Source organism: Canis lupus, chromosome 4, assembly GCF_048164855.1.
Source record: "Canis lupus baileyi chromosome 4, mCanLup2.hap1, whole genome shotgun sequence".
Taxonomy (NCBI): domain Eukaryota; kingdom Metazoa; phylum Chordata; class Mammalia; order Carnivora; family Canidae; genus Canis; species Canis lupus.
In genome coordinates this window covers 87,608,063-87,622,484 of record NC_132841.1, presented here as the reverse complement: position 1 = coordinate 87,622,484, position 14,422 = coordinate 87,608,063, and the positions used below count along the sequence as shown (strand labels likewise).

Here is a 14,422-nt window from a genome sequence, read left to right as displayed (position 1 = left end):
AGGTTCCTACAGTCTTCGTCCATAGGAACAATTTGCCTTGGATAGCCTCTAGTCCAAAAAGGCTGAAAGACTGAGGAGCGGGCCCAGAGACACCCAAAGCTTGGCGCCATGTCCAGCCAAACCAAGGAACAAAGTCAGCTGGAGCCCAGCCGGCCTACAGATACACGAGCAAGAAATAAATGCTGACTGTATGCCACTGAGATCCGTATGCTTGTTACACAGCAATGCCTGACTATGCTATGTCCTTACTCAATGAGGAGACAAGTATGGCAATTGGGGAATCATGACATATTCATTATCAATCCTGTTTCTTGGGACACCTTGGTGGCTCAGGGGTTGAGCATCTGCCTTCAGCTCAGGGCGTGATCCCAGGGTCCTGGGATCGAGTCCCACATCGGGCTCCCTGCATGGAACCTGCTTCTCTCTCTCTGTCTCTCTCTGTGTGTCTCTCATGAATAAATACAATCTTTAAAAAAAAATCCTGTTTTTTAGCTTCATGTGAACTGATTAATAAAAATTTTAGATCTTGAGAAGACTTTTTGAACAGAAATTGTTTATATAGATCCACTTTTATACTTTGGATTCCCTCCTTCTATCCTTATCCATGGATAAGGAGCCAGGATCTATCAGACTCAAGAGCTGGGAGAGGGGAGGGTGATCAGGATTGGTTAAGGACTCTGCTCTTGTTACTGTGTTGATGTGAGGCGACCCTACCATATGACCCCTATTTAGGCCTCACCGCCATGTCAGACCCATGGTAGTGGCTGTCAAGGTTTCTTTCAATGGTGTCAAAATATGAGTGAGGGTAGTTTGTGGGTGAAAACAGCTTAGTCCTCCATGATCCACAGCAAAGTATTCACAACATCCCTTGAAATAACTACTGTAATTCAGGAGTCCCCGAGCACAATGGTGACAGACAGGGAGGACTGTCCAAAAAAGAATACAACATAGGACTTTTCCTTTTTGTATCTAAAAAGGAGAGTCATGAGATGCTAGAACCACTTCACCAAAAGAGACTAGCAAATAATCCCTCTGGACTCAGAACTCTGAGTGCTGGGCAGCTTATCTTTTATGATTTTGTTTCATCGAGATCTTTTCCAAGCGTGGATTACCCATGGCTTCATCCTAGTCTCTAATTCTGCATTCCTACGGACTGCATCAGCCAACTAATACCCTCTATTTCCCCTCATTGTTAAATTCAAAAAGGCAAAATGAGGGAGAGGGGCAGAAAGAGAATCTCAGGCCAAGACTTCATGCAAAGTCTAGGTGGTGAGTCTCAGGCAAAGGCATGGACGTACCATCGGAGTCTCAGGTAAAAGTAACAGGGTCAAGTTTTCACTCTCTCTACTTCCTGGAATCAGCTGCTTAGCAGAGAATGGCTAAGCAGAAATTTCTTCTATTGCAGAAATCAGCTGGAAGTACCAAAAGAAAAAGTTTTCTCGAAAGTTTGAGCTAACTACCTTCTTGCTATTAATTATCAACCCCAATTCATTGTAACCAGCATGAGAAAAGTGGTGACCAGCCATGTTTTCTTTCACTCTTGAGGACTTTTGTGCCTTGAACAAGGAACAAAGTCAAACTTATAAGTCAATTTCTAACTTCCCAGGGGCCCTACACAAGCACAAAGTCCTTACACCAGGATCCCTTGTCCCCTTTCATTAGGCAAGTAGAAATGGTCCAACTCGATCACCTACGTATATGCAGGAGAGATGTGGAGAAGCGCAGTGTTTTCTATTCCAGTTTAACGAGGACCTAGATTAGGACACTCCTGTTTTGACCTCAGATCAGTGCCAGATCAATTTCTCAATTTAAAAATACAAGATTCTTTTCTTTCAATTACTGAGTCTTCATTTAAAAATTTTCTCAATTACTGAGTCTTCCTTAGAAATTCCAAACCTGGTGCAGCCGCAAAAAGCCCTTTAAAAAGGCAAGATGATTTCACTCCAACTTAGCTTCCGGAAAAGAGTTTAAATGCGCAATTTATTCAAAATACACATCTATTTTCTGACTTGAGGATGTTTAGCTTGATAAGCTTTGGAATTCAGACAGTTTTCTTTCCATAGCAGATGACTTTTGAGTCATAACTGAAAATATCATCACTCATTTTAATAGAGTGATGGACAAAATAGACAACTGACCGAAAAAATTTAGGCAAACATCAAGAAAGAGATCTGGGGGGAGAACTGTGTTTTCAGTGGAAGTAAAAATACTACTCAAAATCGAAAAACCTGCAGGTCAAGAGAAACGAATACTGGAAGCACGTCTTGTGTTTTAAATGACATTCGATGGCTCTCAAAGTTAGCGTTTAAAAATACTCTCTAAGAATACAAGCCAAATGACTACAGGATTATAAGTTCTCTCTCCCAGTTGTTCAGGTATTAAAAAAAGGCACAAGAATAGCCTTCAAAAAAACGAATAAATAGCACGCGAGCGATGCAATCTACCCGATAAGGATGACCATATCATGCACTTTCGCCTCCTCCTCCCAAATATCTCTAAATAACAACACTGCCCCCCTCGCTTCCCTCCTTCCTGCAAGTTTTCTCCCTTTAAAAAGGAAAAGAAAAAAAAAAAAAGGGAGAAACGAAGCATGACTAAGTGACAAGCCCAGGGCACGGTCGGGCTCTCCCTTCAGAAGCAACCTGGGCGTCGCCCCAGTTACCAGCACCCGCTTCCAGGCTCCCGTAGGATCCGGGACGGCCGAGCGCCTCTCCCCGCAGGCAGAGCCCTGCGCCCTACAGACCCCGCAGCCCCCGGCACCGGGCGGGTCGAGGCGCCGCGGGCTCCACAGAGCGGGGCTGCCGGCCGGGCCTCTCCTCCCCACGGGCCGGTCCCCACGGGCCGGTCTCCCCGCTCCGGAACCGAAGCCCAGCGCGGTGCGGGCAGGCGGCTCGCCCTTCACGGCCGCCCGAGGCCGGAGCAACCCGCGTGCCGTCAGCGGGTGGCCGGGCCGGCGCGGTGTGGCCCGTCCCGCGGCGGGAGTTTCCGGCCCCGACAGGCGGCGAAGCGGTGAAGCGCGCGACACGATGCACGAACCTTAAAAACCTGGTGCGCCGCGGGGGCCGCGTCACTGCCGCGCTACGGCCGTTCTCCACACGCCGAACCACCGAGAAGCCCCGGCGCTGGCCCCCCGCCCCGCCCCCCGCCCCCCAGTATTCCCCGGGACGCGCCTGGCGCCACCCGCCTCCCTCTCAGCCCCCGGCCCGTCCACAGCCCCTTACTGTGCTCTCTCGCTCCGAAACGCTCCGCCTCCCCACGCGGTGAGCCGGGGCCGGGGCCGCAGCCGCAGCCGGGACCGCCCCACGGGAGCCCCGCTTCCGCGCCCGGGGCCCTCGGCGCCTCCACAGCCTCAGGGCCGTCTCGGCCACGCGCCGCCCGGGCCCTCGCACCCCGGACCGGCGGGAACGCTCCGGCTCCTCCCGGCGGCTGCTGCCCTTCCCTGGCTCGGTCCGCCGGGACCTCGAGGCCCCCGCTCTCCCCACACGCTGCGCCCACACGACGCTTCTTCAGCAGGTGGCGGTGGAGGTCGGCAGCCGCCCCCACACTGCCTAGCAAGCGGGGTGTCCGCGCCGAGGGGCCGCCCGCCCCGGGGTCACCGTGAGGAGCCGCCCGCCCCGGGGTCACCGTGAGGAGCCGCCCGCCCCGCGGCCTCCTGAAGGGCCTCCCGCCCCGGGGTCACCGTGAGGGGCCTCCCGCCCCGCGGCCTCCTGAGGGGCCGCCCGCCCCGGGGTCACCGTGAGGAGCCTCCCGCCCCGCGGCCTCCTGAAGGGCCTCCCGCCCCGGGGTCACCATGAGGAGCCTCCCGCCCCGGGGTCACCGTGAGGAGCCGCCCGCCCCGGGGTCACCGTGAGGAGCCTCCCGCCCCGGGGTCACCGTGAGGAGCCGCCCGCCCCGCGGCCTCCTGAGGAGCCTCCCGCCCCGGGGTCACCGTGAGGAGCCTCCCGCCCCGCGGCCTCCTGAAGGGCCTCCCGCCCCGGGGTCACCGTGAGGAGCCTCCCGCCCCGCGGCCTCCTGAAGGGCCTCCCGCCCCGGGGTCACCGTGAGGAGCCGCCCGCCCCGGGGTCACCGTGAGGAGCCTCCCGCCCCGCGGCCTCCTGAAGGGCCTCCCGCCCCGGGGTCACCGTGAGGAGCCTCCCGCCCCGCGGCCTCCTGAAGGGCCTCCCGCCCCGGGGTCACCATGAGGAGCCTCCCGCCCCGGGGTCACCGTGAGGAGCCGCCCGCCCCGGGGTCACCGTGAGGAGCCGCCCACCCCGGGGTCACCGTGAGGAGCCTCCCGCCCCGCGGCCTCCTGAAGGGCCTCCCGCCCCGGGGTCACCGTGAGGAGCCTCCCGCCCCGGGGTCACCGTGAGGAGCCGCCCGCCCCGGGGTCACCGTGAGGAGCCTCCCGCCCCGCGCCTCGTGAGGGGCCGCCGCCCCGGGGTCACCGTGAGGAGCCTCCCGCCCCGCGGCCGCGCGAGGGGCGGCCCACGGCGCGGCCTGGCTCCAGCGCTCAGCGTCCCGGCGGCGCGGGCGGCTCCCACTGGGCCCTCCTGGAGGCGGCGGCCCGGACACACCTGCCCCGGGGCCGCCGCCGTAACTGCAGCGACTCCGGCGCCTCCGCCCCGAAACGCGCACGTGCCGAAAGCGCCGCGTTCCTGCAGCCGCCGGGCCGCGTGGACGGCGCCATCCCGGGGCTCGGGCAGGGTCGGCGCGGACCCAGGGAGCCCCTCCGGCCCGTGGGACCCGCGCAGCGCCGGGCAGCGAGCCCACCTGGACCCCGGGACAGGAAGACGCACCCCGTCCGGCGGAAAGACGCGTCCGCATAAACCCGGGAGGTCAGCGGCGGGTCCGCGCAGCCACGACCCGCACGACCGCGACGCCCGCCCGCCCGCCCGCCCGCCGGAGTCTTTCCCAACAGAGAGACCCCGTTTTCCCAACGATGTAAGAATCCCACCGCTTTACAGACCTCGAAAATGGTTTTAGGAACACAAGTATTTGTGATTTATATGAATATTCGCACACACACAACATATGATTTTTTTTTAAAAAAAGCAATGGAACGAAGACCACAAAATTGAGGATCCTTCTTGCCGTTGGCATGAGGCCGCAGGCCCGGAGGGTAAGGGACACAGGAGGCGACGGTGCCGGCTGGGGGAAGCTCCGGCATATTCACTGTATCATAACGTCTACAGCTTACGGGTCTGCTACATTCTTCAATATATCAAATATTACCATTAAACTAGAGTTAAAGGATACGTGCAGGTAAGTCGACTGACGTATTGGTAGTTGATCGAGGGACGGCGGGACAGACACCAAGTGGTGGACAGAACCCAGGGGTGGGTTGTTCAGGAGAACATGAGGTCTTCTCAGACCCATTCTCGTTTGATTGCCTAAAGACCGTAGTTTGGGGCGTACGGGCAGACACAAATCCTAGCCCGGGTGATACGATGAGTTTCCAAATTTTACGCAAAACGCTTGGACAGCGCCTCGATCATGAGAATATGCAGCCAGGCCCTCCACCCGCACGTGGAGGCTCAACCTTGGGCCTGAGGCAGAGGCTCCCAAAGGAAGAATCAAGAACTTTTACCCCCCACAACCCTCCCTCACACCGACACCACCTGACCTTGGAAATGAATAATTTTAATTTACTCCTTAATAATCCATTAATACTTTCTCTTCACCCCAATCCCATGAGACTTAGTGTCAAGCGGCACTTGGCCTGGTCAGCACCCCCCGCCCCCTGTATTGCCTCTGACTTCTTCCTGACGCTGCAGCCTTCTTAGAGCCCAGCTGCTTCTCTGGACTTCGGCCCTGACCTCTGTTTCCAGTGTCGAGGCCATGCCAGTCCCCCTCGCAACCAGAGCCCTGTGTCTGGACGCAGCTCTGGGGTCGAGCCACTAGGCACTTGGGTGAGTGGAGGGCCTGGAGCAGTGGTGCCTGCAGACTTCCGTGTGTCACCTCCAACATCCTCAGTCACGGACCTCCCCCCGCCTGACGGGACACTCCCCCCTTCACGGCCTCTCTTCATCATAAAAGCTACCATGTTCGTTATAGAAAGAGAAATGTAATAAAATCAGGAAAATAAAAACCCCTTGTTTTCCCCTCACCGAGCAATACCCCATGTATACCAGCACATGATTATAATGTACATTAGACCTTCCTGCACTTACTTAAATCTATAGTTTTTTGGGGTTTAAATCCACAATTAACAATAAAGGGTATATTTTCACATTGCTACAAACTCTTTTATAATATGATCTTAATGAGCTGTGTAATATTCCATGTATTCCAGTTACTATGGCTGCACACACAAAAAAAACTTACTGGGATAAAATTTAAAAATCACCCTCATATACGGCTCCTGCCTCAGGGCCTTTGCACTTGCTGCTCCCTCTGTCTAGAAGCTCTTTATCCAGACATGATTCACAATCTCACTTCCTAAGCTTTGCTCAAAATCTTCAGTGAAGTATGTCCTGAGCACTTTATTACAACCTGGCCCTCCCTGCCCGCCCTCACACCCCCTAATCCCCTCTTCTGCTTTCGTTTCCTTAAACAAGGCTCACTATGTAACATTATGTAGTCTAGCAATTTATTTGCTGGCTTACTCGCTACAATATGAACTCCATTTCATCCACAAATGCCTTAAAATACAGGCAATAAAAGCACTGATTAAATGTTTGTTGAAAAGGATGGATGAGGGAACACACACAATTTTATGAAGACTAGAAGAAAACGAGCAAAACTGAAAGGGAGTTTAATTTCTGGGTGATAGATTTATAAGGATTTAGGGGTTTTTTTCTTTTAGGTTTCCTATATTTTCAGTTTTCAATAGCATGTAATGCTTTTAACATGGGGGGAGGACAGACATTTTAGATGCTACTAGGCACACAGGACTAAAATTAACCCTATTTGGGAACAGTAAAGAAAGAACCAAAGATAGAAAAAAAAAAAAAAAAAAAAAAAAAACAGAAAAAAAATCCAAAGAGACAAAAAAGAGAGGCAGAGAGAGACCAAGAGACAGAAAAAAAAAAAAAAAAAGACAAAAACAAAGACAGAGGCTGACAGAAACCTCCAACTATCTGTGAAGTCTTCTCTATATTCAAATAATCACAACACAGGCCAGGGTAAGTTAAGACAAACATTAATCACTAATCATTCTTCCTTTGGTTTTTTTAAGACTTAAAGAAGCAAGAATCTATTAGGTAACATTAATTAGTCCAACTTTGTTTTTTAAGTATATTTATGAATGAACCACATCTTCAAACCCTCGATGACTCAGATCTACTACGGAATCAAACCTAACAAGCACGGAGTTCAGAGAAACTGAAACATGGACTAAAATGATTGGACCGGGAGTTTTCATCTGTTAGGAAGGGGCTGTAGGGGCTCAAGGCGCTGCTGTGGGAAATGGTGGTCTACGCACACTTATGCGAAGATGAAGTAGCTCTTTTAAATAATTTTTAAAATGGGGGTGATGGAACTCGTGTCAAAGCAGATTAAGTCGTGTTAATTTAAAGGAATGTCAAAAACTATCAAACACAAAAATGAGAAATTATAGTAAAACATAATATTGAGTGCTTTTCACTTAAGGAACCTTGAGTTTTGGGGCCTCTGGGGGGCTCCGTGGTTGTCTCCCGGGGTCCGGGATGGAGTCCCGCATTGCCCCCTCCCCCCCAGGGAGCCTGCCTCTCCCTCTGCCTGTGTCTCTGCCTTTCTCTGTGTCTCGAAGGAAGGAAGGAAGGAAGGAAGGGTCCCTGGGGATCCGTGGGTGGCTCAGCAGTTTAGCACCTGCCTTTGATCCAGGGTGTGATCCTGGACACCTGGGATCAAGTCTTGCATCGGGCTCCCTGCATGGAGCCTGCTTCTCCCTCTACCTGGGTCTGTACCTCTCTCTCTCTCTCTCTCTCTCTCTCTCTGTGTCTCATGAATAAATAAATAAAATCTTAAAAAAAAAAAAAAGAAAGAAAGAAAAAAGGGTCCTTGAGTGTTAAGTCACTGAGGGCTCACTAAGTGCTCCTGCTCCCAGACCAGAGCGCCCAGGCTTCTGACTTGGTAAATGGGCTTCACCATGAGGAGACACGATGACTCATGAAAGGAATGTGCCACCAGAACAGGTCTAAGCACTGGTCGCCCCCATCGGCGAAGCCGGTGCGCCATGACCTGCACCTCCGGGGGGCCCCCACCTGCAATGCTTCGAGAAACGCACCAGCTGCTGTCCTAGGGTCCGAGGCAATCTCAGGGCGCCCCTGCCCCTTGACATGGGAGGCGCTTCGCTTTGACAGACAACCCGGAGAGAAAAGAACGGCCCCTCAATGTTCAGAAGGCACATCTCAAACACCCGTAAATCTTCTCCTAGGAGGTCTACCCTCAATGGCAAGGAGGAGACTGTCCCGCAAGCCGGCTTTACCCACTGCTTATAGTCCTGGGTGCCATCCTTGTCTTCCAACAGGTCGAATTTTCGAAGCATGGCTTTAAAAAAGGAGTCCAATCCATGGGAACCCGGAGGAAGTCAACTTAGAAACTGTCCGACCCAGGCTCCGCAGCTCTGGCCGAGAGCTCGCCATCCATCAATCACTGAATGCGGCTGTTCTTTCCCAGCAGCGAGGAAGAAAGGGGCTTTGACTCTCCATTGTGCAATACAGGACTACAGAATAGTGCTCAATTATTATTTTGGGGGGGGGGGGAAGTGAATAAAAGCCTATTTGGATTTTTATTTTGGCAGGAGACAGATCTGAATAGTGTTTAGCTCCCAGGCCAGCCCAGACATCTTTAGCCAAAGAATTAACCAAATTCAGATATGCCTATGCTAAAATCCAGCAGATTCTGAATTCAACTGAATATTTTTTCCAAAAGTAAATAATATCTCCCCATTGAATTGACTCAAATGTATTCTTCACAGCAAAATTTTCTTTTAAAACACATGGAGACGTGGCTCCCTGTCTAAAGTTCTGGCTGAAATTAAATTGAAAAAAATACAGCTTTCACACCTAATACCTTATTACAAAGGCACAAGGTGACTGCCGGACACATTAAAAAATGCTCAAACCATAAAATTGACTAGTTTCAACGCACAAATCAAAATCGCTTCTATGCCTAACAGCAAAGAAAGGACTTTTAGTAATTCAGCTTGTAATTTTGATGAGTAAGAATGATTCGTAAATACTGAAAACACAGTTTTCACACTAAATTCTATTCCTCAGAGGAGACAATTTAGCAAATGCTAGATGACTTTTAACTTTTACTAGAGACATAATGTCGGGCTCAAGGATTTAATTAACTAGACATCCTCTACTTAAAGGCTCCAATTTGTTCTGGGCGAATGAGCTAGGGCAAGCTCAGGACTTAGGTTTCGCAACCAAAGATTCTTGGCTTTTTACCCTGCGGGGGGGAAAAAAAAACCAGAACCAGCCAGAATGCTCTGACTGGCAGTCACCAGGAAGCTGACGAGGCCGAAGGGCACTTTATCTCATGAAGTGGGGCCATGCAACGGTTTCTCCCAAGAGCAGGTGAGATGGAGGCAAGCCGACACCCCCGCCATTTGACCAAGATAGAGGCAAAAAGCCCACAGCTCTTGCTAATCCCTGCAGGCCCTGGAAACACGGACTGTTAATTCTCTGCTATGCCTCTGAAGAGTCAACTCCAGGTAGAGCAAAGTAGCTCTGATGTCCTCACGAGTCACGGGATAGCCACTCCCCGACTCCTGTGTAGGACATTCTGGGAGAGGCATCAAGATTCCAGAGACATCTGTTGGAAGATCCCAGAGCTCTCAGCCATAATTTTCAAAATGTTTAGCTGCTATTAAAAAAAAAAAATTAAGTATTTTCTTCAAATTGGCACTGAGCAATAAAACAAGATTTTTGATGAGAACAGCTCATCTGGCTACAACCTACCAAACCATTAAAAGAAGTCTGTCCAGAAATTTTGGATGATGGGGATATACACAAGTGATTTCTGTCAAACTTCTACTGGCCAGAAGGAAAACTATTTTATGTTACTAAAAGGCAATGTGCACAACGTCTCTTTTGTTAACCCCAGATCCCATTCAGTCAGCTGCCACAGTCACGTGCAGGAATAAGACCTCAAAAATAAATAAATAAATAAATAAATAAATAAATAAATAAATAAATAAATAAATAAAAATTTTAAAAAATTTAAAAAAGGAATAAGACGCTCTCAGGACACTAGGGGGTCAAGCTGCTCTGCAATACGAGGATGAGCCCACAGAGGTGGACCTGGCTCAGTTGGCAGACTGCTCTGCACACACCTGTCCAGGCTGCAGTTGGTGACGTACTGTTTGCTAAGGAAACAGGCCAAGCATGAGCCCTTCTCAGAACCTACCTACTGTGAACCGCAGTTCCACAAAGTCAACTTTCCAGGTACCAAAAAAAAAAAAAATTTATATATGAGTGGCACCCGATTATAGAGTTATTCCGCTTTGATTACTGGGGGCCACGTCAGAGATCAGGTGCTGGCTGCACCGTACTCGACAGGTCTAAGCCACGCGGACCTCACGAGCGGCCTGCAAGTGCCCAGGGCAACTGCACACGGATGTCGGTACACACGGACATTGCCGTCTTCAGGCTAAATTGTGGGAAATCCTTCCAGCTAGGCTGATAGAAGCAGGTTCCCCCGAAAGGGTAGAGAACGGTCTGTGGAGTGTCAAGCTGTCAGACTGTTGTGAAGGACGGAGGCCCCCTTTATTTTCAGGCTTTACTGGGGGACAGCTGACACATACCGTGGCGTGAGTTCACTGTTTATGACACGAAGGTTTGACGCAGGCATGAATCGTGAAATGATGGCCACGCAGACAGGGAGCCCCCTTCAGCTGGCACGGAGCTCACTCTGCTGCTGGCGACCACCCCGAAGGCCCAGCCTCGGCCACGTCCCACGCACAGCAGCGCCTCGGGCCCGGGGTCAGCCCGCATCTCAGCAGGCGCGTGCTCTCTGCCCCCGTCTCATCTCCCCGCCCCAGCCCCTGGCAGCCCCCCAGCTCCCCTCCGTTTTTACCGGCAGCTTTTCTGGATGCCACATGGGAGCGAGGTCCTACACTCCTTCTCTGCCTTACGTGACTTCGCAGGACGCCCTCCAGGCTCACGCACAGTGTCACAAATAGCAGAATTTCCTTCTTTTTGTACGGCTACGCGATATCCCATAGTGTACATGTGTACCTGTTGACCCTCCCATCGGCACAGCACACTCAGGCCCTTCCACGTCTTGGCGCGGCCGTGGACACGCAGCTGTGGGCACCGCTCTGCAACGATGCGTTCCTCTCCCTCGGGTACGTACCCAGGAGTGGGGGTGCGGGATCATAGGGGAGTTCTCCTCCTTAATTTCTAGGACCTCGGTCCTGTTTCGCGTAGTGGCTGGGCCGATTTACATTCCCACCCACCCCCACCAACTGCACACAGGGTTCCCTCTCCAAGGAGCTCCTCTGTAACTTAAAAGCTTTACAACGGCACCGTGAAGACAGCGTGGTCCATTATTTGATTCACTTTTTTACAATGAACGTAATGATCCTGAACCCAAGACTCAAAGCCCCGGAGAGAGAAGGCCTGGCTCATTCAGAGATTGAGCACAAACCACTGGCTGCATGCGAGGCCGGGCAAACCAACCAGGGAAGTGCCAAGGCCTCACCCCACTGGGTCCCCCTGAGCGCCTCTCTGCCCCCAAGAGCCTCTCACACAGCACTGTATTTCGTCCTTCCCATATAGTGGTTTTGAAGTTTTTGATGTGAAAAACACAAGCACTCCCCGGTACCAGACACCCAAGAATCACTGCAAGCCACATACTGAACCAAAGACATGAGAGGAGTAAGTATTGTAATTTTATGTCTTGACGATGAATAGGGAACAGAGTACAATCACACAGTTGGAACTGTGGTGACCTCAGCCACCAGAAAAAGGAAACCTTGCCATTTGCAACGACGCGGATGGAGCTGGAGTATTAAGCAAAATAAGACAAATATCATGATTTCACCCAATGTGGGATTTAAAAAACAAAATATACAAACAAAGGGGAAGGGGACTAGAAAAGAGGGAGAGAGGCAAACCCTAAGAGACTTAGCTGCAGGATTAAGGGAGGTGGGTGGGGGATGGGCTCAGTGGGGGATGGTACTAGGGAGGCACCTGTTGCGATGGGCTCCCGGCGGCGGCGGCGTTACAGGTAAGCGGCCAGGTAAGCGGCGGCGTTACAGGTAAGCGATCAATCACTCAATTCTACTCCTGGGACCAAGATCACACTATCACAAATAAAAATTTGGGGCTGGGGGAGAAGCCACAGTGAAAAAGTACTGGGAAGTATCCTTTCTACTGTGGATTGAATCCCTTTGAAAGAGTCACTGGCCGAACAGAAACATAAGGAGGGAACAAACTGAAAGGAACAGGAATGCGCGCTCCCCCTTCTGATCACCAGCTCCCGACGTGGGGCTGGGCTAGGAGAGGCTCCTTCTCCCCGCCTCGCGGTTCTTGGTCCCCGCTGGGGCTGGGCCGTGTACAACTCAGCTACAGCAGATGCCCTCAGACCCCACAGGTTGGGGCGCAGTCTTACAAGACTGGCCCGTCCCCCCATCAGATGCCACTTGCCACCCAGGTTGTCATGTGTGCTGACCCGCCTGCTAGAGATTGGCGGTTCCAACAATCGCCTCCCTCGGGTTCCACTCATTCGCCCCAGCGGCCTCCAGAACGCGGAAACCGCTTACTTACTAGATTACAGGTTTCTTACCAAAAAAATGCCTCGGGACCATCCAGCTGGAAGAGAAGCACAGGGCAAGGCTTGGGGAAGCGTGGGGAGGTCACGTGCCCCCCGGAGCACGCTGCTCCCCCCCACAAACCGCGTGTTCACCAACCTGGAAGCCCTCCAAACACGGTCCTTTGGGGGTTGTATGGAAGCTTCGTTCCACAGGCACGACTGTAAATCGTTGGCCACGGGTGACCGACTCAGCCGCCAGCCCCTCGCCAGGCCAGGCCGAGAAGGGAGGCAGGACTGAGGTTCTAGCCCTCTCATCACAAGGCCGCCTCCCCTGCCTCCCCTGCACACCAGCCCCCCCCCCCCCCCCCCCCCCCCGCCCTCCCCATCCTTCTGGGCAGGAGAAAAGCCACCTGTAACATAACAAAAGACAACTCCTTGCAACAATTGGGAAATTGCAAAAGTTTTAGTGACTCTGTGACACAAACATGGGGACAACGACCAAATCTGTATTCTTATTATGAATCACGGCATCTCAAACACACAAATCCCTCCAATTGCATTACAGACTTTTTAGGGCTGGAAGGGATATTTGAAATGATTCCCTGTCCTATCTCCTGGGTCAGCAGATGAGAAAACTGAGGCCAAGAGACAAGTGAATTCGGCAAGACCGTCAGCCGTGGGGTTGGGCCCAGGATGCAAGATCGCTTGCACGTGAATATAAATCTAGGGTATTGCGCAGTGGAGGAGACCCTTCCTTAAAGAGGTTACTTCTGGGGCCCCTAGGGGTGCAGGAGTTGAGCGCCTGCCTTTGGCTCAGGGTGTGACCCTAGGGTCCTGGGATCGAGTCCCACATCAGGGGACTCTCTCTGTGTGTCTCTCATGGATAAAATCTTTAAAAAAAAAAAAAGAAAAAAAAAAAGGGTTAGTTCCCGGGCACCTGGGTGGCACAGTGGGTTCAGCAACCAACTCTTGATTCTGGCTCAGGTCCTGATCTCAGCCTTGCACCAAGCTCCCTAGCGGGAGTCTGTTTGAGAGTCTCTCTCCTTCTTCTAGGCCTCCCAACTGCACACTCTCTCACCGAAATAAATTTTTTTAAAGATTTTATTTATTTATTCATGAGAGACACAGAGAGAGAGGCAGAGACACAGGCAGAGGGAGAAGCAGGCTCCATGCAGGGAGCCCGACGCGGGACTCGATCCTGGGTCTCCAGGATCACGCCCTGGGCTGAAGGCAGCGCCAAACCGCTGAGCCACCAGGCTGCCCAATAAATCTTTTTTAAAAAGGTTATTTCCACTATCATGCTTTCTCTGGGACCACAGGAGCACTTTCCCAAAGTAGTGAAATACTGCAAATCTTTAAAAAAAAAAAAAAAAAAAAAAAAAGCCCTCTTATAAGGAGCCACTCGCTCCCGGACCAAACGCAGCATTGGCAAAGTGAGTTCCTCGGTCCTGCTGTGAAATATCTTTTCTAAATCGTTATCAGACTCTCAAACAGCTTCTAGACAGGCAACTTGTGCATCGATCAGAAAGCCCTAGGCTCTAGAAAAGCAGACCATTGACACCTTCACCAGTCAAAATAAGTACCAGTAAATCACAAAACGCTTTTTAAAATTCCTTTGAAATTACACTAGCTCCCGGGTCGAATTTCCCTCCCAACACAAAATTAACGAACAAGCTTCATTTCTTCCCTTGCACGGAGAGCGTAGACACTTACCCAAGAAGGTCCCATGGGTGTGCAGCGGGCAGGACTGGAACCC

At 51.9% G+C, this 14,422-nt stretch overlaps 1 protein-coding gene across 2 annotated transcripts in view; it reads right to left on the bottom strand.

Annotated features, from left to right (window-relative positions):
- RETREG1 (reticulophagy regulator 1) overlaps window positions 1–14,422 on the bottom strand; it is a 121,294-nt gene that overhangs the window by 71,498 nt on the left and 35,374 nt on the right. The gene's annotated exons all lie outside the window — the stretch shown is intronic.